The 27,977-nt window shown below is 44.4% G+C and overlaps 1 protein-coding gene across 2 annotated transcripts in view; it reads right to left on the bottom strand.

Moving 5' to 3' along the window:
• The window catches only part of LOC115175140 (signal-induced proliferation-associated 1-like protein 1), a 169,938-nt gene that overhangs the window by 62,733 nt on the left and 79,228 nt on the right, over positions 1–27,977 (bottom strand). The window contains exon 2 of one of the 2 annotated variants that reach the window (XM_029734354.1): positions 19,141–19,174. The exons of the other annotated variant lie outside the window; for it this stretch is intronic. The gene's annotated coding sequence lies outside the window, so the exon portion shown is untranslated. The remainder of the gene's footprint in view (positions 1–19,140; positions 19,175–27,977) is intronic. 2 annotated transcript variants of the gene reach the window in all.

Genomic DNA, 27,977 nt, shown 5'->3' with positions numbered 1-27,977 from the left:
TATTTGACCATGCTGGTCATTTATGAACATTTCAACATCTTGGCCATGTTCTGTTATAATCTCCACCCGGCACAGCCAGAAGAGGACTGGCCACCCCTCATAGCCTGGTTCCTCTCTAGGTTTCTTCCTAGGTTTTGGCCTTTCTAGGGAGTTTTTCCTAGCCACCGTGCTTCTACACCTGCATTGCTTGCCGTTTGGGGTTTTAGGCTGGGTTTCTGTACAGCACTTTGAGATATCAGCTGATGTAAGAAGGGCTATATAAATACATTTGATGTTCCCTGTTTAGTGATTCCTCCAGATCAGAGGCAGTAGGGATGACCAGGGATGCTCTCTTGAAAAATGTGTGAATTGGACCATTTTCCTGTCGTCATGTTAAGCAATTAAAATGTAACGAGTACTTTTAGGTATCAGTACATTATTTTCTTCAGGAATGTAGTGAAGTAAAAGTTGTCAAAAACATAAATAGTAAAGTACAGATACCTCCAAAAATACTACTTAAGTAGTACTTTAAAGTATTTTTACACCACTGTCAACAGGTTAGCTAATCTAAGCCAATCACAGATGAATACTGAATAGCTAAACACCCATTTTCTAAGGAAGTGGGGGAGAGAGACCGAGAGAGAGAAAAAAAAAATAACTGGTGGTGTAATTAAAAGGAAATAAAAAGAAAAACTACTTCATATTCATCATCTCCAGCCCCACCGCAACATCAACGTTTGTGAAAATGGCGTGTTTCGGTCTTGTCGTAAAAAAGGGCTGTGAGGTGCATATTGATACTGTACTGAGGACCAGAGAGGTGCATATTGATACAGTACTGAGGACCAGAGAGGTGCATATTGATACTGTACTGAGGACCAGAGAGGTGCATATTGATACAGTACTGAGGACCAGAGAGGTGCATATTGATACTGTACTGAGGACCAGAGAGGTGCATATTGATACTGTACTGAGGACCAGAGAGGTGCATATTGATACTGTACTGAGGACCAGAGAGGTGCATATTGATACTGTACTGAGGACCAGAGAGGTGCATATTGATACAGAGGACCAGAGAGGTGCATATTGATACAGAGGACCAGAGAGGTGCATATTGATACAGAGGACCAGAGAGGTGCATATTGATACAGTACTGAGGACCAGAGAGGTGCATATTGATACAGTACTGAGGACCAGAGAGGTGCATATTGATACAGTACTGAGGACCAGAGAGGTGCATATTGATACAGTACTGAGGACCAGAGAGGTGCATATTGATACAGTACTGAGGACCAGAGAGGTGCATATTGATACAGTACTGAGGACCAGAGAGGTGCATATTGATACAGTACTGAGGACCAGAGAGGTGCATATTGATACAGTACTGAGGACCAGAGAGGTGCATATTGATACAGTACTGAGGACCAGAGAGGTGCATATTGATACTGTACTGAGGACCAGAGAGGTGCATATTGATACAGTACTGAGGACCAGAGAGGTGCATATTGATACTGTACTGAGGACCAGAGAGGTGCATATTGATACTGTACTGAGGACCAGAGAGGTGCATATTGATACTGTACTGAGGACCAGAGAGGTGCATATTGATACTGTACTGAGGACCAGAGAGGTGCATATTGATACTGTACTGAGGACCAGAGAGGTGCATATTGATACAGTACTGAGGACCAGAGAGGTGCATATTGATACAGTACTGAGGACCAGAGAGGTGCATATTGATACTGAGGACCAGAGAGGTGCATATTGATACAGTACTGAGGACCAGAGAGGTGCATATTGATACTGTACTGAGGACCAGAGAGGTGCATATTGATACTGTACTGAGGACCAGAGAGGTGCATATTGATACTGTACTGAGGACCAGAGAGGTGCATATTGATACTGTACTGAGGACCAGAGAGGTGCATATTGATACTGTACTGAGGACCAGAGAGGTGCATATTGATACAGTACTGAGGACCAGAGAGGTGCATATTGATACAGTACTGAGGACCAGAGAGGTGCATATTGATACAGTACTGAGGACCAGAGAGATGCATATTGATACAGTACTGAGGACCAGAGAGGTGCATATTGATACAGTACTGAGGACCAGAGAGGTGCATATTGATACAGTACTGAGGACCAGAGAGGTGCATATTGATACAGTACTGAGGACCAGAGAGGTGCATATTGATACAGTACTGAGGACCAGAGAGGTGCATATTGATACAGTACTGAGGACCAGAGAGGTGCATATTGATACAGTACTGAGGACCAGAGAGGTGCATATTGATACAGTACTGAGGACCAGAGAGGTGCATATTGATACAGTACTGAGGACCAGAGAGGTGCATATTGATACAGTACTGAGGACCAGAGAGGTGCATATTGATACTGTACTGAGGACCAGAGAGGTGCATATTGATACAGTACTGAGGACCAGAGAGGTGCATATTGATACAGTACTGAGGACCAGAGAGGTGCATATTGATACAGTACTGAGGACCAGAGAGGTGCATATTGATACTGTACTGAGGACCAGAGAGGTGCATATTGATACAGTACTGAGGACCAGAGAGGTGCATCTTGATACAGTACTGAGGACCAGAGAGGTGCATCTTGATACAGTACTGAGGACCAGAGAGGTGCATCTTGATACAGTACTGAGGACCAGAGAGGTGCATCTTGATACAGTACTGAGGACCAGAGAGGTGCATCTTGATACTGTACTGAGGACCAGAGAGGTGCATATTGATACTGAGGACCAGAGAGGTGCATATTGATACTGAGGACCAGAGAGGTGCATATTGATACTGTACTGAGGACCAGAGAGGTGCATATTGATACTGTACTGAGGACCAGAGAGGTGCATATTGATACTGTACTGAGGACCAGAGAGGTGCATATTGATACTGAGGACCAGAGAGGTGCATATTGATACTGAGGACCAGAGAGGTGCATATTGATACTGTACTGAGGACCAGAGAGGTGCATATTGATACTGTACTGAGGACCAGCCAGGACCCAAGAGGTGCATATTGATACTGTACTGAGGACCAGCCAGGACCCAAGAGGTGCATATTGATACAGTACTGAGGACCAGAGAGGTGCATATTGATACTGTACTGAGGACCAGAGAGGTGCATATTGATACAGTACTGAGGACCAGAGAGGTGCATATTGATACTGTACTGAGGACCAGAGAGGTGCATATTGATACTGTACTGAGGACCAGAGAGGTGCATATTGATACAGTACTGAGGACCAGAGAGGTGCATATTGATACAGTACTGAGGACCAGAGAGGTGCATATTGATACAGTACTGAGGACCAGAGAGGTGCATATTGATACTGTAATTAGGACCAGAGAGGTGCATATTGATACAGTACTGAGGACCAGAGAGGTGCATATTGATACAGTACTGAGGACCAGAGAGGTGCATATTGATACAGTACTGAGGACCAGAGAGGTGCATCTTGATACAGTACTGAGGACCAGAGAGGTGCATCTTGATACAGTACTGAGGACCAGAGAGGTGCATCTTGATACAGTACTGAGGACCAGAGAGGTGCATCTTGATACTGTACTGAGGACCAGAGAGGTGCATATTGATACTGTACTGAGGACCAGAGAGGTGCATATTGATACTGTACTGAGGACCAGAGAGGTGCATATTGATACTGAGGACCAGAGAGGTGCATATTGATACTGTACTGAGGACCAGAGAGGTGCATATTGATACTGTACTGAGGACCAGAGAGGTGCATATTGATACTGAGGACCAGAGAGGTGCATATTGATACTGTACTGAGGACCAGAGAGGTGCATATTGATACTGTACTGAGGACCAGCCAGGACCCAAGAGGTGCATATTGATACTGTACTGAGGACCAGCCAGGACCCAAGAGGTGCATATTGATACTGTACTGAGGACCAGCCAGGACCTAAGAGGTGCATATTGATACTGTACTGAGGACCAGAGAGGTGCATATTGATACTGTACTGAGGACCAGAGAGGTGCATATTGATACAGTACTGAGGACCAGAGAGGTGCATATTGATACTGTACTGAGGACCAGAGAGGTGCATATTGATACTGTACTGAGGACCAGCCAGGACCTAAGAGGTGCATCTTGATACTGTACTGAGGACCAGAGAGGTGCATATTGATACTGTACTGAGGACCAGAGGTGCATATTGATACTGTACTGAGGACCAGAGAGGTGCATATTGATACTGAGGACCAGAGAGGTGCATATTGATACTGTACTGAGGACCAGAGAGGTGCATATTGATACTGTACTGAGGACCAGCCAGGACCCAAGAGGTGCATATTGATACTGTACTGAGGACCAGAGAGGTGCATATTGATACTGTACTGAGGACCAGCCAGGACCTAAGAGGTGCATATTGATACTGTACTGAGGACCAGCCAGGACCTAAGAGGTGCATATTGATACTGTACTGAGGACCAGAGAGGTGCATATTGATACTGAGGACCAGAGAGGTGCATATTGATACTGTACTGAGGACCAGAGAGGTGCATATTGATACTGTACTGAGGACCAGCCAGGACCCAAGAGGTGCATATTGATACTGTACTGAGGACCAGCCAGGACCCAAGAGGTGCATATTGATACTGTACTGAGGACCAGCCAGGACCTAAGAGGTGCATATTGATACTGTACTGAGGACCAGAGAGGTGCATCTTGATACAGTACTGAGGACCAGAGAGGTGCATCTTGATACTGTACTGAGGACCAGAGAGGTGCATATTGATACTGTACTGAGGACCAGAGAGGTGCATATTGATACTGTACTGAGGACCAGAGAGGTGCATATTGATACTGAGGACCAGAGAGGTGCATATTGATACTGTACTGAGGACCAGAGAGGTGCATATTGATACTGTACTGAGGACCAGAGAGGTGCATATTGATACTGAGGACCAGAGAGGTGCATATTGATACTGTACTGAGGACCAGAGAGGTGCATATTGATACTGTACTGAGGACCAGCCAGGACCCAAGAGGTGCATATTGATACTGTACTGAGGACCAGCCAGGACCCAAGAGGTGCATATTGATACTGTACTGAGGACCAGCCAGGACCTAAGAGGTGCATATTGATACTGTACTGAGGACCAGAGAGGTGCATATTGATACTGTACTGAGGACCAGAGAGGTGCATATTGATACAGTACTGAGGACCAGAGAGGTGCATATTGATACTGTACTGAGGACCAGAGAGGTGCATATTGATACTGTACTGAGGACCAGCCAGGACCTAAGAGGTGCATCTTGATACTGTACTGAGGACCAGAGAGGTGCATATTGATACTGTACTGAGGACCAGAGGTGCATATTGATACTGAGGACCAGAGAGGTGCATCTTGATACAGTACTGAGGACCAGAGAGGTGCATCTTGATACTGTACTGAGGACCAGAGAGGTGCATATTGATACTGTACTGAGGACCAGAGGTGCATATTGATACTGTACTGAGGACCAGAGAGGTGCATATTGATACTGAGGACCAGAGAGGTGCATATTGATACTGTACTGAGGACCAGAGAGGTGCATATTGATACTGTACTGAGGACCAGCCAGGACCCAAGAGGTGCATCTTGATACTGTACTGAGGACCAGAGAGGTGCATCTTGATACTGTACTGAGGACCAGCCAGGACCTAAGAGGTGCATATTGATACTGTACTGAGGACCAGCCAGGACCTAAGAGGTGCATATTGATACTGTACTGAGGACCAGAGAGGTGCATATTGATACTGTACTGAGGACCAGCCAGGATCAGAGAGGTGCATCTAGCTACTATACTGAGGACCAGCCAGGATCAGAGAGGTGCATCTAGCTACTGTACTGAGGACCAGCCAGGATCAGAGAGGGGGGAGGAGAGGGGACAGTGTTTTACTTACAAGTGCTCACCTGACACCTATATTACAGCTAGGGATGCACGATATATCAGTAAGCATATTGGAATCAGACAACATTAGCTAAAAATGCCAACATCGGCCCGATGTCTAGTTTAACACCGTTGTGCAAAACTGATGTCAAAGCTGACGTGCATACCTATATAATGTAGGTAGATGACGTGCATACCTATATAACGTGCATACCTATATAACGTAGGTAGATTACATAATGACACCACAAAAAATAAAGCACTACACAGAACAGCAGAAAAATACTAAGTGCACACTTCCAACAACAAAACAAGTTCAAGTCCAGCAGTCATTTGAAAGAGTAAGAACATTTCAGCGAGACGACTCAAAAAGGCGAAATCCATTAAAACGCCACGATAATGGAATTCATTGACCTTGACAATCAACCGTTCTCTGTCGTGGATGATGTTGGCTTTCGCCAACTGGTCGAGCACCTCGAGCCTCGGTACACACTACCAAGTAGGCGCTATTTTTCAGATGTTGCCCTACCGGAGTTGCATAGTATTGCTGAAACACACATACATGAGCTACTTGCTATGGGCGTTACTGCTATTAGCTTCACGACTGACATTTGGACCAGCGACGTCAGCCCCCATGAGCATGCCGAGTCTGATAGCACAGTGGGTCGACGAGGATTTTGTACTGAGGAAAGTCGTATTGCATGCTCAAGAATGTGCTGGTTCTCATACAACGCTACTGCCATTTCAATGGCATTTGAGAACACGTTTGAAACATGGAAACATGAACACCCTCCTAGCGCCATTCAAACAAGTGACTGGAGAAATAAGCTCATCAACTGTGTCTGCAGCAGACGTGATACCCTCTGTCATGGCATTGAAACGCCTGGTCAAACAAAACTGCCGACACAGACCTTTGGGGTTAACTTCCAAAAGTACTCTACTAGAGGCTGTGAACAAGTGATTCGGTGACATTCTCTCTGAGCCTCTTTACTGTGTCGCCACCATGCTCGACGCTAGGTACAAGGACCGCTACTTCGATGCAGACAAGAAATAGGGTTTAGGTGAAACCAAAGGAAGAAGCCACGGACAGACAGAGCTGAAACTTCACTGCTTGACATGTATGATGAAATCCTGGTTGAGAATGAAATGACTGAACAAATGAACAACGAAACAGCACAGCAAGTAAGGGAAAGATATCGGTTTTGATGATGTTTTACTGGTAATGGGGACATATGTAAATGCCAACAAAATAACTTTTTTGGTCAGTGTGTGTGTGTGTGTGTGTGTGTGTGTGTGTGTGTGTGTTTCAACTATTTAACTGTACTAGAATGTTTTAAAAAGCCGCTAAAATTTTAAATAGCGGTGATCTGCATTGTTTTTTTTTGGCAAAGAGAATATTGGATACCGGAATCGGCCAGAAATGTCATATAGGTGGATCACTAGCTACAGCATATGTACTACTGCAGAACAACTCATTACAATGCACATAAACTGAGTAGACAAAACATTAAGAACACCTTCCTAATATGGAGGTGCACCTGCCACTTTTTGTCCTCAGAACAGCCTCAATTAGTCGGGGCATGGGACTCTACAAGGTGTAGAAAGCATTCCGCAAGGATGCTGGCCCATGTTGACTCCAATGCTTCCCACATTCTTGATACACACTGGAAAACTGTTGAACGTGGAGGAGGCCTTTTGGTAGGCCGGCATTGTAAATAAACTTTTGTTCTTAACTGACTTTTCTAGTTAAATAAAAGGTTAAATAAAAATAAAATGTTTTGTACAGTGTATTTCACCTCAAATCTTAAGCATGACCCTTTAATCACTATTTAGAGAGGGAGGGAGAGAGAGAGAGAGAGAGAGAGAGAGAGAGAGAGAGAGAGAGAGAGAGAGAGAGAGAGAGAGAGAGAGAAACAGAGAGAGGGTATAGGAACTATTGCCTGGCTCTCCAAAATGGCGTCTATGTGGCTCTGTTTGGCCATAGTGTGTGATCTACCCTGTATCCGTGCAGCACTGACGGTGCAACTGTGGTGCCAGTGAAGAGGAGTGGGACGGAAAGACTTGAGGAGCGATTCCTCTCATACCATGTCTGCCTGCGTGTGAACGCATGTCGCGATGCCTCAGTGTTCGCCTGCGTCACCAAACGGCACCCTATTCCCTATATAGTACACTACTTTTGACCAGAGCCCTATAGCACCCTATTCCCTACACAGTACACTACTTTTGACCAGAGCCCTATGGCACCCTATTCAATATATAGTACACTACTTTTGACCAGAGCCCTATGGCACCCTATTCCCTACACAGTACACTACTTTTGACCAGGGCCCATAGGGTAATAGTGCACTATGTAGTCAATAGCTTCCCATTTGGGACTCTCCACCGACATCTTTTTGATGATACAGTGATGACAGATGGTGGTAACTGACTCTAGGATCTGAAAACATTCCTACATCAGTTACATCTCTCAAAACGTGTCAACAGACAAACATTCTCACGGTAAGGGGTTGCGCTCATCTCTCTCGTCTCTCTCTCATATTTCAAGGTGCTTTATTAGCATGGGGAAACATATGTTAACATTGCCAAAGCAAATGAGGTAGATAATATACAAAAGTGAAATAAACAATAAAAATGAACAGTAAACATTACTCAGAAGTTTCAAAAGAATATAGACATTACAAATGTCATTATGTCTATATACAGTGTTGTAATAATGTACAAATGGTTAAAGTACAAAAGGGAAAATAAATAAACATAAATACAGATTGTATTTACAATGGTGTTTGTTCTTCACTGGTTGACCTTTTCTTGTGGCAACAGGTCACAAATATTGCTGCTGTGATGTCACACTGTGGTATTTCACCCAGTAGATATGTGAGTTTATCAAAATTGGGTTTGTTTTTGAATTCTTTGTGGATCTGTGTAATCTGAGGGAAATATGTGTCTCTAATATGGTCATACATTTGGCAGGAGGTTAGGAAGTGCAGGTCAGTTTCCACCTCATTTTGTGGGCAGTGTGCACACAGCCTGTCTTCTCTTGAGAGCCAGGTCTGCCTATCGAGGCCTCTCTCAATAGCAAGGCTATGCTCACTGAGTCTGTACATAGTCAAGGATTTCCTTAAGTTTGGGTCAGTCACGGGGGGGGGGGGGTGTCTCTCTCTCTCTCTCTCACCCTGGTTATGGTTGGTCTGTGCCTTACCGTCTTTCTGCAGGAATGAGAAGTCTATTTGTAGTGTTGGCTTTAGCCCGTAACAGCATAGAGCAGTGATTGTTCTGTCAGGGAGAAATCCTTCTCCTTCCTACACCGTTCCTCTCTGGACTGTCTTGCTGTGCTGAGAGGAAAGGTTGTATGGTCAGCAATTGACTGTAGGAGCCAGCTGTGCTCTAAGGGGGGGTTGAACTTATGCTAGCCTATGTACAGATGGCCAATCGACCCAGTTCTATACAAGGCCAAGGTTGTGTATGGTAGAATCTATTCGGTAGTTAGGCGAGTCTGTATGGTAGACTGTATTCGGTAGTTAGGCGAGTCTGTATGGTAGACTGTATTCGGTAGTTAGGCGAGTCTGTATTCGGTAGTTAGGCGAGTCTGTATGGTAGACTGTATTCAGTAGTTAGGCGAGTCTGTATGGTAGACTGTATTCAGTAGTTAGGCGAGTCTGTATGGTAGACTGTATTCGGTAGTTAGGCGAGTCTGTATGGTAGACTGTATTCAGTAGTTAGGCGAGTCTGTATGGTAGACTGTATTCAGTAGTTAGGCGAGTCTGTATGGTAGACTGTATTCGGTAGTTAGGCGAGTCTGTATGGTAGACTGTATTCGGTAGTTAGGCGAGTCTGTATGGTAGACTGTATTCGGTAGTTAGGCGAGTCTGTAAGGTAGACTGTATTCAGTAGTTAGGCGAGTCTGTATGGTAGACTGTATTCGGTAGTTAGGCGAGTCTGTATGGTAGACTGTATTCGGTAGTTAGGCGAGTCTGTATGGTAGACTGTATTCAGTAGTTAGGCGAGTCTGTATGGTAGACTGTATTCAGTAGTTAGGCGAGTCTGTATGGTAGACTGTATTCAGTAGTTAGGCGAGTCTGTATGGTAGACTGTATTCGGTAGTTAGGCGAGTCTGTATGGTAGACTGTATTCAGTAGTTAGGCGAGTCTGTATGGTAGACTGTATTCAGTAGTTAGGCGAGTCTGTATGGTAGACTGTATTCAGTAGTTAGGCGAGTCTGTATGGTAGACTGTATTCAGTAGTTAGGCGAGTCTGTATGGTAGACTGTATTCAGTAGTTAGGTGAGTCTGTATGGTAGACTGTATTCAGTAGTTAGGCGAGTCTGTATGGTAGACTGTATTCGGTAGTTAGGCGAGTCTGTATGGTAGACTGTATTCGGTAGTTAGGCGAGTCTGTATTCGGTAGTTAGGCGAGTCTGTATGGTAGACTGTATTCAGTAGTTAGGCGAGTCTGTATGGTAGACTGTATTCAGTAGTTAGGCGAGTCTGTATGGTAGACTGTATTCAGTAGTTAGGCGAGTCTGTATTCGGTAGTTAGGCGAGTCTGTATGGTAGACTGTATTCAGTAGTTAGGTGAGTCTGTATGGTAGACTGTATTCAGTAGTTAGGTGAGTCTGTATGGTAGACTGTATTCAGTAGTTAGGCGAGTCTGTATGGTAGACTGTATTCAGTAGTTAGGCGAGTCTGTATGGTAGACTGTATTCGGTAGTTAGGTGAGTCTGCATGGTAGACTGTATTCAGTAGTTAGGCGAGTCTGTATGGTAGACTGTATTCAGTAGTTAGGTGAGTCTGCATGGTAGGATCTGCTATGTTGAAGCCAGCTGCTCCTCTTCTCATTCCTGACCAGGGCCATAGAAATGCAAACTCAGTCAGAAGATGTAACCTAGCTTTTCAATGTCCACCATATTTGCACCAAAAGTTCCAACTTCCAAGACAATGAAATTTTGGTCAGAATACAGATTAGAATATTTTTGTTCTGGAATGTTTGGAGCCAATACGGAATGAACGTTTGCATGAATTATAGAAGAGCTCTGGCTTTGAGGTCGACCAACCAGTAAAGTCTGGCCAATAGCATCTCTTCCTCTCCTGAGAGCGAGGGGCGGGGTCAGCGTGGTCTAACACTGTCAGATCTGTCAACACCGGACAGGAAACACACTAAAGCCACCTCTGGTTCACTTCCTGTATCCTCTCCCAGGTTAAGGAAGTTTGAAAAGGGACAGGTTGTTCAGAACAGACAGAGGGCCAACCTCAGTGGGGTGGGATTTCAAACACAACAGAAATGCTATTCATAAAGGATGATATGCACTATAAAAGAGATACAAAGTCCTTGGTCACTTTTCAAGAGCATCTTATGGTAGACCATTTACTACAATAAGGTCAAGCTGAGGTCTACTGCTTTCAGTTTCAGAGTCAAAGTTAATACATTTCGGTTCCTGTCCAAGGCCTCCAGCCGCTGCAGCCCAAGGCCTCCAGCCGCTGCAGCCCAAGGCCTCCAGCCGCTGCAGCCCAAGGCCTCCAGCCGCTGCAGCCCAAGGCCTCCAGCCGCTGCAGCCCAAGGCCTCCAGCCGTTGCAGACCAAGGCCTCCAGAGCAGATGGAAATTAGTGGGGGTGTCGGGTGCTGGGTGAAAACGAATGTGTCCACAGACAGATTGGTACAGATTGTGAGTGAAGAGAAAGTGTGAGAGAGTGAAAGAGAGAGAGAGAGAGTGGCAGAGAGGGAGGGGGTGCACAGAGTAATGACTCTTCACTCCATGTGAAAGTGTGTGGGAGTGGAAGGAGCGCAGATAGGGAGGTAGAGAGAGATGTACAGGAAGATAGAGAGCATTGCAATAGAGAAAAATACAGAGATATTGAGAGAGAGAGAGAGCGAGAGAACAGTCAGCATAGCTAGGGGTCAGTCAACAGCGACCTCTCGTCTCATCTGGGAGGAATGAGAAAAGACACAGACATCTAGAGTCCTCAGGCACATTCTCACTACACAACAACTAGAATCCACTCAGAACACTGTATCATGACCTCAACATCACGGAGAAGCACAATACACTCCTCCTGTAAAACTGTATCAAGGCCAGAATATAAGGGCAGCTCTTGACTGCAGAGCAAACAACCGGAGAACTACAAGCTTTCCTAGAACGACAACACACTCGTAACAGTGGATCAAGTCTGAATTAGGGTACATTACACTGCTATAGCCCTGTACCAGCCATGTGGATAAATAACTGGACCATATGCTGCCATGACAGTCTATATCTGAAGAGGTTAAAGGTGTTGAAGGAGATCTGGGAAACGCTACACTAGGTGGGTGAGGTTTTGGCTCAGGCACGTGATGTTGGCCCAAGGGGCTCCTCTGTAACAGCTGCAGACCGTGTTTCAAAAAAAAAGAAGAAAAAAAAAGGTTGTCCCAAACAAAGTGTCAGAGAGAACAATAGGTTACTGTGTCTGGGACAGAATGGACAGGAAGTAGGCCTCTTCAGCATTCCTCCACATACTATACAGCACTTGACAGACAGTGTGACACTACAGGCTGGCTACTAGGATCACTGACTGGCATCCCCACTGACTGGCATCCCCACTGACTGGCATTCCACATGAGTCTATACAAATCAAAATCAAACTTTTTTTAGTCACATGGGCCGAATACAACAAGTGTAGAAATTACAGTGAATCGCTTACTTACAAGCCCTTAACCAACAGTGCAGTTCAAGAAGAGTTAAGAAAATATTTACCAAATAAACTCAAGAAATAAATTTAAAAAAAGTTTTTAAAGTAACACCATAACAATAACGAGGCCATCTACAGGGGGTACAGGTTAGAGGTAATTTGTACATGTAGGTAGGGGTAAAGTGACTATGCATAGATTATAAACAGCGAGTATCAACAGTATAAAACCAAACGGGGGGGGTCAATGTAAATAGTCCAGTGGCTATTTGATTAATTGTTCAGCAGTCTTATGGCTTGGGGGTAGAAGCTGTTAAGGAGCCTTGTGGTCCAAGACTTGGCACTCTGGTACCAGCTTGCTGTGCGGTAGAGAGAAAAGTGTCTATGACTTGGGTGACTGGAGTCTCTGACAATTTTATGGGCTTTCCTCTGACACTGCCTGGTATATAGGTCCTTGATAGTAGGAAGCTTGGCCCCAGTGATGTACTGGGCCGTACGCACTACCCTCTGCAGTGCCTTACGGTCAGATGCCGAGTAGATGCCATACCAGGCGGTGATGCAACCAGTCAGGATGCTCTCGATGGTGCAGCTGTAGAACCTTTGGAGGATCTGGGGACCCATGCCAAATCTTTTCAGTCTCCTGAGGGGGAAAAGGTTTTGTCGTGCCCTCTTCACAACTGTTTTGGTATGTTTGGACCATCGTTGGTGATGTGGACACCAAGGAACTTGAAACTCTCGACCCGCTCCACTACAGCCCCGTCGATGTTAATGAGGGCGTGTTCAGCCCGCCTTTTGGTGTAGTCCACGATCAGCTCCTTTGTCTCGCTCACATTGAGGGAGAGGTTGTTGTCCTGGCACCACACTGCCAGTTCTCTGACCTCCTCCCTATAGGCTGTCTCATTGTTGTCGGTGATCAGGCCTACCACTGTTGTGACGCCAGCAAACTTAAAGGTGTTGGAGTTGTGTTTGGCCATGCAGTTATGGGTGAACAGCGAGTACAGGAGGGGACTAAGTACACACCCCTGAGGGGCCCCAGTGTGGCAAACGTGTCGTTGCCTATCCTTACCGCCTGGGGGCGGCCCGTCAGGAAGTCCAGGTTCCAGTTGCAGAGGGAGGTGCTTAGTCCCAGGGTCCTTAGCTTAGTGATGAGCTATGTGGGCACTATGGTATTGAATGCTGAGCTGTAGTCAATGAAAAGCATTCTCACATAGGTGTTCCTTTTGTCCAGGTGAGAAAGGGCAGTGTTGAGTGCGATTGAGATTGCGTCATCTGTCGATCTGTTGGGGCGGTATGCGAATTGGAGTGAGTCTTGGTGTTCTGGGATAATGGTGTTGATGTTAGCCATGACCAGCCTTTCAAAGCACTTCATGGCTACTGACGTGAGTGCTACGGAGTGGTAATCATTTAGGCAGAGTCCCTGTGCCCAAGGAAGGGAAGGTAACATGGTGGTCTGTTTGATACATGTAGGTATTACAGACTCAGACAGGGAGAGGTTGAAAATGTCAGTGAAGACACTTGCCAGTTGGTCCGTGCATGCTTTGAGTACAAGTCCTGGAAATCCGTCTGGCCCAGCGGCTTTGTGAATGTTGATCTGTTTAAAAGGTCTTGCTCACGTCGGCTACCACACAGTCATCCAGAACAGCTGGTGCGCCTGACTGTGGAGGTCTATACAGTACTAGTGACGGGTGTAGGTCTATACCAGTACTACTGATGGGTGGAGGTCTATACCAGTACTACTGATGGGTGGAGGTCTATACCAGTACTACTGATGGGTGTAGGTCTATACCAGTACTACTGATGGGTGGAGGTCTATACCAGTACTACTGATGGGTGGAGGTCTATACCAGTACTACTGATGGGTGGAGGTCTATACCAGTACTACTGATGGGTGGAGGTCTATACCAGTACTACTGATGGGTGGAGGTCTATACCAGTACTACTGATGGGTGGAGGTCTATACCAGTACTATTGATGGGTGGAGGTCTATACCAGTACTACTGATGGGTGGAGGTCTATACCAGTACTACTGATGGGTGGAGGTCTGGTGTAGGTCTATACCAGTACTACTGATGGGTGTAGGTCTATACCAGTACTACTGATGGGTGGAGGTCTATACCAGTACTACCGACGGGTGGAGGTCTATACCAGTACTACTGATGGGTGGAGGTCTATACCAGTACTACTGATGGGTGGAGGTCTATACCAGTACTACTGATGGGTGGAGGTCTATACCAGTACTACTGATGGGTGGAGGTCTATACCAGTACTACTGATGGGTGGAGGTCTATACCAGTACTACTGATGGGTGGAGGTCTATACCAGTACTACTGATGGGTGTAGGTCTATACCAGTACTACTGATGGGTGTAGGTCTATACCAGTACTACTGATGGGTGGAGGTCTATACCAGTACTACTGATGGGTGTAGGTCTATACCAGTACTACTGATGGGTGTAGGTCTATACCAGTACTACTGATGGGTGGAGGTCTATACCAGTACTACTGATGGGTGGAGGTCTATACCAGTACTACTGATGGGTGTAGGTCTATACCAGTACTACTGATGGGTGTAGGTCTATACCAGTACTACTGATGGGTGTAGGTCTATACCAGTACTACTGATGGGTGTAGGTCTATACCAGTACTACTGATGGGTGGAGGTCTATACCAGTACTACTGATGGGTGGAGGTCTGGTGTAGGTCTATACCAGTACTACTGATGGGTGGAGGTCTATACCAGTACTACTGATGGGTGGAGGTCTATACCAGTACTACTGATGGGTGGAGGTCTATACCAGTACTACTGATGGGTGGAGGTCTATACCAGTACTACTGATGGGTGGAGGTCTATACCAGTACTACTGATGGGTGGAGGTCTATACCAGTACTACTGATGGGTGTAGGTCTATACCAGTACTATTGATGGGTGTAGGTCTATACCAGTACTATTGATGGGTGTAGGCCAACGTGTTTTCAGCACTTTTATTACCCTGACTGATAAAAACTCACTTTCTCATCTGCTGAGAAATAATGTTTGGAACATCAAAATCACAATAAAATTGCAGTATCGAAACGTGAGAATCACAATACATTACGTATCCTCACCCAAGTATCGTGATAACATTGTGAGGTCCCTGACAACTCCCAGCCCATTTCACCTGCTCTCTCCCTCTCCACTTTACAGTACAACTGTTTGTGTGAATGTGGGAGGGTGAGTAGGAGGAGAACGATAGCAGATTTCCGAGACCGCAGTGCCAGCAACGATGGGAGGAGAGGAAGGGGAGAGTGAAAGCGTTTTCTAGAACACTATGTGCTATTCTACCCTTAGAGAAAATGAGGGTCGCCTTCTCACTACTTTCCTCCCGTAAAAAAAATAATTGTCATTAAAAGACAAAAAGGCCCATGAGTCTGAAGGTAATGAGCTCTGCTGAAGTGGTTGAGGGAGGGAATGGAGAGAGGACATCTGACTGATACAGCCTTTTAGGGAGACAGAAAAAGATCTCAATAGCTGTACTATATTTTGTACAATTATTAGTGGATTTGATCAAATCCACAGACACATTTGACCCTTATCTAAGCCCCGCCCCAGAATTTTGGGCAACCAATCGCAGCGGTCCAATGGATAGCAACTGTCGTCGAGTCCGACACCTCGAACAAGTGCACGTTTAAAAAAAAATGTGCATAAAAGCCAGTGAGGGATATGGCAAAAACTGAGTTTTCTTCAACCACCTAAGGTCGATGTCCACGCCCCCGCGGAAATCTAAATTAGTATATTTTTTTTTTATCTCCCTAAAATTCTGTCAGTTAAGCATGGGATGTGTCTCAATCCACCGTATCCGCCTATTTACCGCTTCCACATCAAATCAAATTTTATTTGTCACATGCGCCGAATACAACAGGTAGACCTTACAGTGAAATGCTTACGAGCCCTCAACCAACAATGCAGTTAAGAAAATACAAAAAAAAGTAAAAGATAAGAAAAACAAATAATTAAAGGGGCAGCAGTAAAATAACAATAGTGGGGGGTACCGGTTCAGAGTCAATGTGTCATGTGCGGGGGCACCAGTGTTGAGGTAATTGAGGTAATTATGTACATGCAGGTAGGGTTAATGAAGTGGCTATGCATAGATAATAACAGAGTAGCAGCAGTGTGGGGGGGGGGGGGGTGCAAATAGTCTGGGTAGCCATTTGATTAGCTGTTCAGGAGTCTTATGGGGGTAGAAGCTGTTTAGAAGCCTCTTGGACCTAGACTTGGCGCTCCGGTACCGCTTGCTGTGCGGTAGCAGAGAGAACAGTCTATGACTAGGGTGACTGTAGTCTGAGAATTTTTAGGGCCTTCCTCTGACACCGCCTGGTATAGAGGTCCTGGATGGCAGGAAGCTTGGCCCCAGTGACGTACTGGGCCGTACGCACTACCCTCTGTAGTGCCTTGCGGTCTGAGGCCAAGAAATTGCCATACCAGGCAGTGATGCAACCCGTTGGGATGCTCTCGATGGTGCAGCCGTAAAACCCTTTGAGGATCTGAGGACCCATAACAAATCTTTTCAGTCTCCTGAGGGTGAATAGGTTTTGTCGTGCCCTCTTCATGACTATCTTGATGTGCATGGACCATGTTAGTTTGTTGGTGATGTAGAAGCCAAAGAACTTGAAGCTCTCAACCTTCTCCACTACAGCCCCATCGATGAGAACCATGGCTTCTGGTTGGGGTATGTATGTACAGTCACTGTGGGGGTGACGTCCTCGATGCACTTATTGATAAAGCCAGTGACTGATGTGGTGTACTCCTCAATGCCATCGGATGGATCCCGGAACATATTCCAGTCTGTGCTAGCAAAACAGTCCTGTAGCTTAGCATCTGTTTCATCTGACCACCTTTTTATTGATCGAGTCACTGGTGATTCCTGATTTAATTTTGCTTGTAAGCAGAAATAAGGAGGATAGCGTTATGGTCAGATTTGCCAAATGGAGGGAGAGCTTTGTATGCGTCTCTGTGTGTGGAGTAAAGGTGGTCTAGAATTTGTTTTCCCTCTGGTTGCACATTTAACATGCTGATAGAAATGAGGTTAAACTGATTTAAGTTTCCCTGCATTAAAGTCACTGGCCACCAGGAGCGCCGCCTCTGGATGAGCGTTTAACTGTTTGCTTATGGCGGAATACAGCTCATTGAGTGCAGTTTTAGTGCCAGCCTCGGTCTGTGATGGTATGTAGACTGCTACAAAAAAAATACAGATCTACAGCTTATCTACAGTTTATCATGACATACTCTACCTCAAGCGAGCAAAACTTTGAGACTTCCTTAGATATCGTGCACCAGCTGTTGTTTACATAAATGCATAGGCCCCCGTCCCATGTATTACCAGAGGCTGCTCTGTCTTGCCAATAGAGTGTATTACCCGCCAGCTGTGTAGTCTTAATGTCGTCGTTCAGCCACGACTCGTTGAAACATAAGATACAGTTAATGTCCCGTTGGTAGGAGATATGTGCTTTCAGCTTGTCCCATTTATTTTCCAGCGATTGAACGTTAGCTAGCAGGACGGAAGGCAAGGGCAGATTAGCCACTCGTCACCTGATCCTCGCAAGGCACCCGGATCTTGCGCCTCGAAATCTCAGATTACTTGTCCAGTGAATCACGGGGATCGGGGCCTGGTCGGGTGTCTGCAATATACCCCTCGCGTCCGACTCATTGAAGAACACCTCGTCCAATTTTTTTTTTTTTTTTAAATGGCTAAATAATTTAACAGGTCACCAGGGGTACTTGCTACTTTGGTTAATGAAATGCAGAGCCCATTGGAACATTTTTTAAATTCCTAAACTATACTTTTGTTACATCGTTTGCTAACGCAGCTGGTTAGCTAGCTCAGTCTCACTGAACACCAAACGCTGCTAACGCTATCTAGCTAGCCACTTAATATAACTTGTTTTCTCAAAATGTTAGCTAGCTAAGTTAGCAATGTTATGAATAAAACTCCCATCTGCTGTCGACATCAGGATACGATTTGAGAGCACTAGTTAGCTCCAGATGTTGTCGTAGCGTTGACTGCATGCTGACAGTGAATTCAGAGACATTCAGTGGCCAGATACACTACAACCATCATTTGACCAGGTTCCCGTGATTGTAATGACAGTCCACCACAACAACATACCCAATAGTTTCCTGATTAGCGAGGAATAGTCTGTGTTTAATTGCATTGTGTATTAGAAACACAGTTTGAGATCATTGCGAGGGGATTTCGCCAGTGGTTGGTATGGGGAAATCAGCTTCACGGGTTAATGTTGACTGAGGTTGCAACAGTAACCAGGGGGACAGGGGTTGGAAAAGGGTACATTTTCTAATAAAAAATACAAAATTGACTTCACATAACATCCCACTGGTCTAAGATAAGAATAGAACCTCTTTTCAACTACACTGCTAGAAAAGAACAGCAGTATCCTTGACAACCAACCCAGTGCGAGAAGTCAAAAGTGAATTTCAAACACTGCAGAAAAGCACAGTTTATTAACAGTCAGTGAAAGAAAATGACACTTAAAGCAACGTTTGTCTATAACCTTTAAAGGAACATTGAAGCAACGTTTGTCTAGTACTTACAGGCTCCTGTCCTGTGTGTCAGTCTCAGGATAATCTGAAAGGGAAAAAAAGGAGGAACATTTTGGAACCAAAACAGGAACTAACTAAAATAATCATGGGAACTTCACATCACCCCTTTGAGAGTAAACTTGGCTGACTGGGCAGAACTAAAAGAGATTAATGAAATAACACATCCCAAAAATAAGAGGCTGACTGATATGGGACTTTTTGGGTCTGATAGCGATTTTAGGGAGGCAAGTCACCAATATATCTGCCAATATATAGTATTTTATAGGTGAAATGATAAACCGACCGTTTCATTCACAAATTGTGCTCCAAAGGATTAAACAGATACTGTACTCTAAATTATGATTCCTAAAAATGAACATTGTTTGATAACCACCAAAAAGCAACTATATGCGCTATAAATACAAAGACTTGTTTGGTCTACCTTATCAGGTACGTTCTTTACGGAAATGTAAATCTGAAACTGCACTTTTCACAAGATCAAACTATACACTGAAATCAGTGGTGTAAAGTAATTAAGTAAAAATACTTTAAAGTACTACTTAAGTAGTTTTTGAGGGGGTATCTGTACTTTAGTATTTATATTTGACAAGTTTTACTTCACTATATTCCTAAAGAAAATAAAATGTACTTTCTACTCCATACATTTTCCCTGACACCCTAAAGTACTTGTTACATTTTGAATGTTTAGCAGGACAGGAAAATGGTCTAATTCATGCACTTATCAAGAGAATATCCCTGGTCATCTACTGTCTCTGATCTGGTGGACTCACTAAACAGAGAACATCCCTGGTCATCCCTACTGTCTCTGATCTGGAGGACTGACTAAACAGAGAACATCCCTGGTCATCCCTACTGCCTCTGATCTGGAGGACTCACTAAACAGAGAACATCCCTGGTCATCCCTACTGCCTCTGATCTGGAGGACTCACTAAACAGAGAACATCCCTGGTCATCCCTACTGCCTCTGATCTGGTGGACTCACTAAACAGAGAACATCCCTGGTCATCCCTACTGCCTCTGATCTGGAGGACTCACTAAACAGAGAACATCCCTGGTCACCCCTACTGCCTCTGATCTGGAGGACTCACTAAACAGAGAACATCCCTGGTCATCCCTACTGCCTCTGATCTGGAGGACTCACTAAACAGAGAACATACCTGGTCATCCCTACTGCCTCTGATCTGGAGGACTCACTAAACAGAGAACATCCCTGGTCATCCCTACTGCCTCTGATCTGGAGGACTCACTAAACAGAGAACATCCCTGGTCATCCCTACTGCCTCTGATCTGGAGGACTCACTAAACACAAATGCTTCATTTGTGAATGATGTTGTGTGTGTCCCTGTCTATCTGTAAATGATGTCTGGGTGTTGTGTGTGTCCCTGGCTATTCGTAAATAAAAAATGTAAAGAAAATGGTGCCATTTGGTTTGCTTAATATAAGCATATTGAAATGATTTACACTTTTACTTTTGATACTTAAGTATATTTTAACAATTACATTCACTTTTGATACCTAAGTATATAAAAAACTATTTGGTTTTAAACTTTTACTCAAGTAGAGGTGCTTCCCTGTGGCTCAGTTGGTAGAGCATGGTGTGTGCAACACCAGGGTTGTGGGTTTGATTCCCACGGGGGGCCAGCACAAAAAAAAAAAAATGCATGAAAATGAAATGTATGCATTCACTACTGTAAGTCACTCTGGATAAGAGCGTCTGCTAAATGACTAAAATGTGTAAATGCAAGTACAATTTTACTGGGTGACTTTCACTCAAGTAATTTTCTATTATCTTTACTTTAGCTCAAGTATGACAATTGGGTACTTTTTCCACCTCAGTGAAATCCTGTAACATGCAGTTCATAACTTCACCACTTTGTATTGAGTATAGAGGTCACCGATTAAAATCGGAATGGCCAATTAATTAGGGCCGATTTCAAGTTTTCATAACATATATCAACTACCGAGAATAGGCTGGCAATACTATAGAGCCTATAAGAACACCCAATAGTCAAAGGTATATGAAATACAAATGGTATAGAGAGAAATAGTCCTATAATTCCTACAATAACTACAACCTAAAACTTCTTACCTGGGAATATTGAAGACTCATGTTAAAAGGAACCACCAGCTTTCATATGTTCTCATGTTCTGAGCAAGGAACTTAAACATTAGCTTTCTTACATGGCACATATTGCACTTTTACTTTCTTCTCCAACACTGTGTTTTTGCATTATTTAAACCAAATTGAACATGTTTCATTATTTATTTGAGACTAAATAGATTTTATTCATGTATTATATTAAGTTAAAATAAAAGTCTTCATTCAGTATTGTTGTAACTGTCATCATTACAAATATATACAGTTGAAGTGGGAAGTTTACATACACCTTAGCCAAATACATTTAAACTCAGTTTTTCACAATTCCTGACATTTAATCCTAGTAAAAATTCCCTGTTTTAGGGTCAGTTTGGATCACCACTTTATTTTAAGAATGTGAAATGTCAGAATAATAGGAGAGAGAATTATTTATTTGAGCTTTTATTTCTTTCATCACATTCCCAGTGGGTCAGAAGTTCACATACACTCAATTAGTATTTGGTAGCATTGCCTTTAAATTCTTTAACTTGGGTCAAACGTTTTGGGTAGCCTTCCACAAGCTTCCCACAATAAGTTGGATGAATTTGGCCCATTCCTCCTGACAGAGCTGGTTTAACTGAGTCAGGTTTGTAGGCCTCCTTGCTCGCACACACTTTTTCAGTTCTGACCACAAATTTTCTATAGGATTGAGGTCAGGGATTTGTGATGGCCACTCCAATACCTTGACTGTGTTGTCCTTAAGCCATTTTGCCACAACTTTGGAAGTATACTTGGGGTCATTGTCCATTTGGAAGACCCATTTGCGACCAAGCTTTAACTTCCTGATTGATGTCTTGAGATGTTGCTTCAATATATCCACATAATTTTCCTACCTCATGATGCCATCTATTTTGTGAAGAGCACCAGTCCCTCCCTGCAGCAAAGCACCCCCACAACATGATGCTGCCACCCCCGTGCTTCATGGTTGGGATGGAGTTCTTTGGCTTGCAAGCCTCCCCCTTTTTCCTCCAAACATAATGATGGTCATTATGGCCAAACAGTTGTATTTTTCTTTCAGCAGACCAGAGGACATTTCTCCAAAAAGTTAGACCTTTGTCCCCATGTGCAGTTGCAAACCGTAGTTTGGCTTTTTTATGGCGGTTTTGGAGTAGTGGCTTCTTCCTTGACGAGTGGCCTTTCAGGTTATGTCGATATAGGACTCGTTTTACTGTGGATGTTGATACTTTTGTACCCGTTTCCTCCAGCATCTTCGCAAGGTCCTTTGCTGTTGTTCTGGGAATGGTTTGCACCTTTCGCACCAAAGTAAATTCATCTCTAGGAGACAGAACGCGTCTCCTTCCTCAGTCGTATGACAGTTGCGTGGTCCAATGGTGTTTATACTTGCATACTATTGTTTGTACAGATGAATGTGGTACCTTCAGGCGTTTGGGAATTGGTCTTGGCTGATTTATTTTGATTTTCCCATGATGTCAAGCAAAGAGGCACTGAGTTTGAAGGTAGACCATGAAATAAATCCACAGGTACACCTCCAATTGACTCAAATGATGTCAATTAGCCTATCAGAAGCTTCTAAAGCTATGACATCATTTTCTGGAGTTTTCCAAGCTGTTTAAAGGCACAGTCAACTTACTGCATGTAAACTTCTGACCCACTGGAATTGTGATACAGTGAATTATAAATGAAATAATCTGTCTGTAAACAATTGTTGGAAAAATTACTTGTGTCATGCACAAAGTAGATGTCCTAACCGACTTGCCAAAACTATAGGTTTGTTAACAAGAAATTTGTGGAGTGGTTGAAAAATGAGTTTTAATGACTCCAACCTAAGTATGTAAACTTCCGACTTCAACTGTATATTAAAAATTTGGCCGATTAATCGCTATCAGATTTTTTTGGTCCTTCAATAATCGGTATCGGTGTTGACAAATCATAAATCGGTCGACCTCTGAGTAGATTCACTACAATGCTTTACAACAGTCAGTCAAAGGTCATGTAAACAAAACAGTTTATGGCAACCTCACAAGGAGAGCTTGTTCAGAGATACTTTTGAGGAGATGGGGAAACTCCATTCAATTGTATACGTTTTCCCATGCGTCGTCAAATGGACCGCGCAGTGCATTCTGGGTGATTCTGGGACAAGGAGAGCTCTCCTGCAAGGAGTGTATGGGGGTCAATTGGGGGCTATCTAAAAAAAAAAAAACAACATTGGCATTAATTTTGTCTACAAGAAATACAACATTTAGGGCTGACCCCATTTAGTCAACTGGTCAACTGGTCGATTGTTTGGTCGACCGAGATTTCTTTAGTAGAGCACTAGCAAAAAAAATGTTCAGGGTGTGCAAGACACCTGTCTGATTCATGCCTGTCTGATTCATGCCCATCTGAGTGGACTAATCCATTGTGGAGGACGTGGGGATGGGACAGTCCATCACTAAGACATTTGCTACTGAAATTGTATATGGTTATGTTATATAAGAACAATGGTGCAACACTCTAAAAACAATATTTTATAACAAAATGTGCTTTCTCCTGCGTTAAAAATGAAGCGACCCTTGAATAATTAGCATAAACAGTAAATAAATAAAACGTTACATTTTGGAAAATTACATTCAGGAATGAATGCGACTGTTTTTAGTCTTTGCTGTAATAAAGGCTTTACAAATTATTCATAATTTTTTTTTTTTTTAAATAAATAAATAAACATTACTTACAAAGCCTTATAATAGCCTCATGCCTTATAATTAATTTTGTGTTGTTTACGTTGTTCCAAACGGTCAGAACAATTCTATTGTAATCTAATATACACACAGGACCTGCTCGTTACCTTTTTCTTGATCCAGAATTTGACTTCCCATTTACCTCCTGAGCAACGAGTAAACATTCCCCCATTTTGAGTTTATTATAGCCAGCTTACGTTAAACAGCCAGCTTACGTTAACCAGCCAGCTAACGTTAACCAGCCAGCTAACGTTAACCAGCCAGCTAACGTTAACCAGCCAGCTAACGTTAACCAGCCAGCAAACGTTAACCAGCCAGCTAACGTTAACCAAGTGACGAGGACAGGGCTGCATTGACTTGGCACCAGTCCTGTGTGCGAACATAACTAGGACAGCCGGCCAGCTAGTTAGGCTAACTACTTTGCTGGCACGATAAAGCCTAACTACATTACTATTACTGGTTAGCTAGCCAGCTAACGTTAACCATCCAGCTAACGTTAACCAGCCAGCTAACATTAACTAAGTGACGAGGACAGGGCTGCTTGCTTAGTGTACTTTTGATTATTTACTTAATCAAACACGCTGTCGCTGGCAAGCTACTCGCCGTCAAACCACCATGCCCACTCTGACGTCGTGACTTCGGGCTGAATGATGTTCAATATACAGCTCATAGAGCGCCCTCTTCAGGCAACCATTGAAAAACCTAAAAAATAAGCGTATATAATATTCTATGTATATAATATCGGTGGTTTAAAGATTGATACAAATATTTCTGAGAATGACTGATATAAATCGGCCGATATTAGCCTACCGATTCGTCGACGACTGGGGGGGGGGGAGCGAGGAGAACGTTGCTAAAATAACCAAATACGGTCAATCTGATCTTGGCAAGAAGTCGTGCAGCCACAGCCACATGGATAATATTAAAACACACCCACGGTGTCTCCCCTGTGCAACGGGCCTATGTGACGAGTCTTCCAACTCCCACGGACTCCCCCCCCCCCAGACAGTTTTCAGGAGCATCCATTTGCCTCTGGAAACAGATATGGTTTTGTGTGAGATGGAGAATAGGATCACACACACACACACACACACACACACCTGGAGAACCTCTAACAACTAGAGAGCCAGACAGCTGGGGATGTTGGGATGGTGATTGTTTTAAAGACCAAGATGGGCCACAATGGACCACACAAGCCTCCTAACCATGTGTGTCCCCACTCTTACCGGTGGTCTGTGAGAGCTTGACCAATAGAAACACAGGGGAAGCAGGTTCTAAATGCACTCAGTCATCCTGTCACGTTGCTCACCTCATTTCACAGTGTGCTTGGCGTGACTGCGGACAGTCCCGTAGGACATTCAGAGCTCTGCTTTCTAACTTCCTTGAGGATTTGAATGCCCATTTCAACGTCACTACAATACCAATTACTGTACTTTTAAAAAATAAAATAAATAAAACAAAACATGCAAGAACATGTAGTTTTAGACTTTAAATAGTTTGAGATTTTAATACCAGGTTAGCCAAGCTGGTGGTCCAAAATAACATTAGATTGGTAAGTAGACCAAACTGGTTGATAATTAGTACTTACACACAGTGCTGTAATAGTGCTCTCAGCCAGGGGGGGTCACCATAACAACACTTTGATGAGGATATTAGTGTTATAGTAGTCCAGTAACCATGGTGATTTAATCATTTAGAATGAGCGCTTTGAGGACGATGATTAAGGAAAATGCTGATTCTGATACACCTTTAGGCCTACATAGGCCTAACACTAATGAAAATTAATTAAAACAATTTCAAAAGGACATGGAAAGGATGCAAAAATAGAGGTTTCTCTTCCTGTGAGTTAACCAAGTCTGTTTATCCAGGGGCTGCAGCCTAAGACTTTAGGTAGCCTGAAAAGTCCATCAGCATATTGATCGCACGACACGCAAGGCTAAAACTCTCGACCACTGCTACTCTAACTTCCCCGCGATGCATACAAAGTCCCCCCCTCCCTTCAGCAAATCCGACCACGACGCAATCTTGCTCGTTCTGTCTTATAGGCAGAAACTCAAACGGGATGTACCAGTGATGAGAACCATTCAACGCTGGTCTGACCAATCGGAAGCCACGCTTCAAGATTGTTTTGATCACGTGGACTGGACTATGTTCCAGACAGCCTCAGAGAACAACATTGACCTATATGCTGACTCAGTGAGTACGTTTATAAAGAGGTGCATTGAAGACATTGAACCCACTGACTATTAAAACCTACCAAAAACCGCAGATGGACGGCGGAATTCACGCTACACCGAAAGCGCGATCGACCGCATTTAACCATAGAAAAAGGTCTGGAAATATAGCTGAATACAAACAGTGTTGTTATTCCCTCCACAAGGCAATGAAACAAGTGAAACGCCGGTACAAGGACAAGGTGGAGTCGCAATTCAACGGCTCAGACGCGACGCATGTGGCAGGGTCTACAGGAAATCACGGACTACAAAAACAGCTACGCCTCCAGACAAACTAAACACATTCTTTGCCGCTTTGAGGACAATACAGTGCCACCGTCGCGGCTCGCTAACAAAGACTGCGTCCCCTTCCTCTCCTTCTCCGTGGCTGACGTGAGTAAAACATTTAAATGTGTTAACCCTCGTAAGGCTGCTGGCCCAGACGGCATCCCTAGCCGCATCCTCAGAGCATGCGCAGACCAGCTGGTTGGTGTGTTTACGGACATTAACAAGCGCTCCCTATCCCCGTCTGCTGTCCTCACATGATTCAAGATGGCCACCATTGTTCCTGTACCCAAGAAGGCAAAGATAGCTGAACTAAATGACTATCGCCCCGTAGCACTCACTTCTGTCATCATGAAGTGCTTTGAGAGACTAGTCAAGGACCATATCACCAACACCTCCCATCTGGACAAAAATAATACCTTGTAAGAATGCTGTTCATTGACTACAGCTCAGAATTTAAACACCATAGTACCCTCCAAGCTCATCATCAAGCTGGAGGCCCTGGGACTCAACTCCACCTCCAGCTTGATGGCCCACCCCCAGGTGGTGAAGGTAGGAAACAACATCTCCACTTCATTGACCCTCAACACAGGGGCCCCACAAGGGTGTGTGCTCAGCCCCCTCCTGTACTCCCTGTTCACCCACGACTGCGTGGCCACGCACGCCTCCAACTCAATCATCAAGTTTGCAGACGACACAATAGTAGTAGACTTGATTACCAATAACGATGAGACGGCCTACAGGGAGGAAGTGAGGGCGCTCGGGGTGTGGTCAGGAAAACAACCTCTCACTCAACATCAACAAAACAAAGGAGATGATCGTGGACTTCAGGAAACAGCAGAGGGAGCAGCCCCCTATCTACATTGACAGGACAGTAGTGGAGAAGGTGGAAAGTTTTAAGTTCCTCGGCGTACACATCACAGACAAACTGAAATGGTCCACCCACACAGACAGTGTGGTGAAGAAGGTGCAGCAGCGCCTCTTCAACCTCAGGGGTTGAAGAAATTTGGCTTGTCACCCAAAACCCTCAAACTTTTACAGATGCACAATCGACAGCATCCTGTCGGGCTGTGTCACCGCCTGGTACGGCAGCTGCTCCGCCCTCAACCGCAAGGCTCTCCAGAGGGTAGTGAGGTCTGCCCAACGCATCACCGGGGGCAAACTACCTGCCCTCCAGGACACCTACAGCACCTGATGTCACAGGAAGGCCAAAAAGATCATCAAGGACAACAACCACCCGAGCCACTGCCTGTTCACCCCGCTATCATCCAGAAGGCGAGGTCAGTACAGGTGCATCAAAGCGGGGACCGAGAGACTGAAAAACAGCTTCTATCTCAAGGCAATCAGACTGTTAAACAGCCATCACTAATTCAGAGAGGGTGCCGCCTACATTGAGACCCAATCACTGGCCACTTTAATAAATGGATCACTGGTGACATTAATAATGCCGCATTACTCATCTCATGCGTATATACTGTGTTCTATACCATCTATTGCATCTTGCCTATGCCGCTC

This window comes from Salmo trutta, chromosome 35, assembly GCF_901001165.1.
Source record: "Salmo trutta chromosome 35, fSalTru1.1, whole genome shotgun sequence".
In the NCBI taxonomy this organism is placed as follows: domain Eukaryota; kingdom Metazoa; phylum Chordata; class Actinopteri; order Salmoniformes; family Salmonidae; genus Salmo; species Salmo trutta.
The sequence above is the reverse complement of the archived record's forward strand: the minus strand, read 5'-3'. Positions and strand labels throughout refer to the sequence as shown.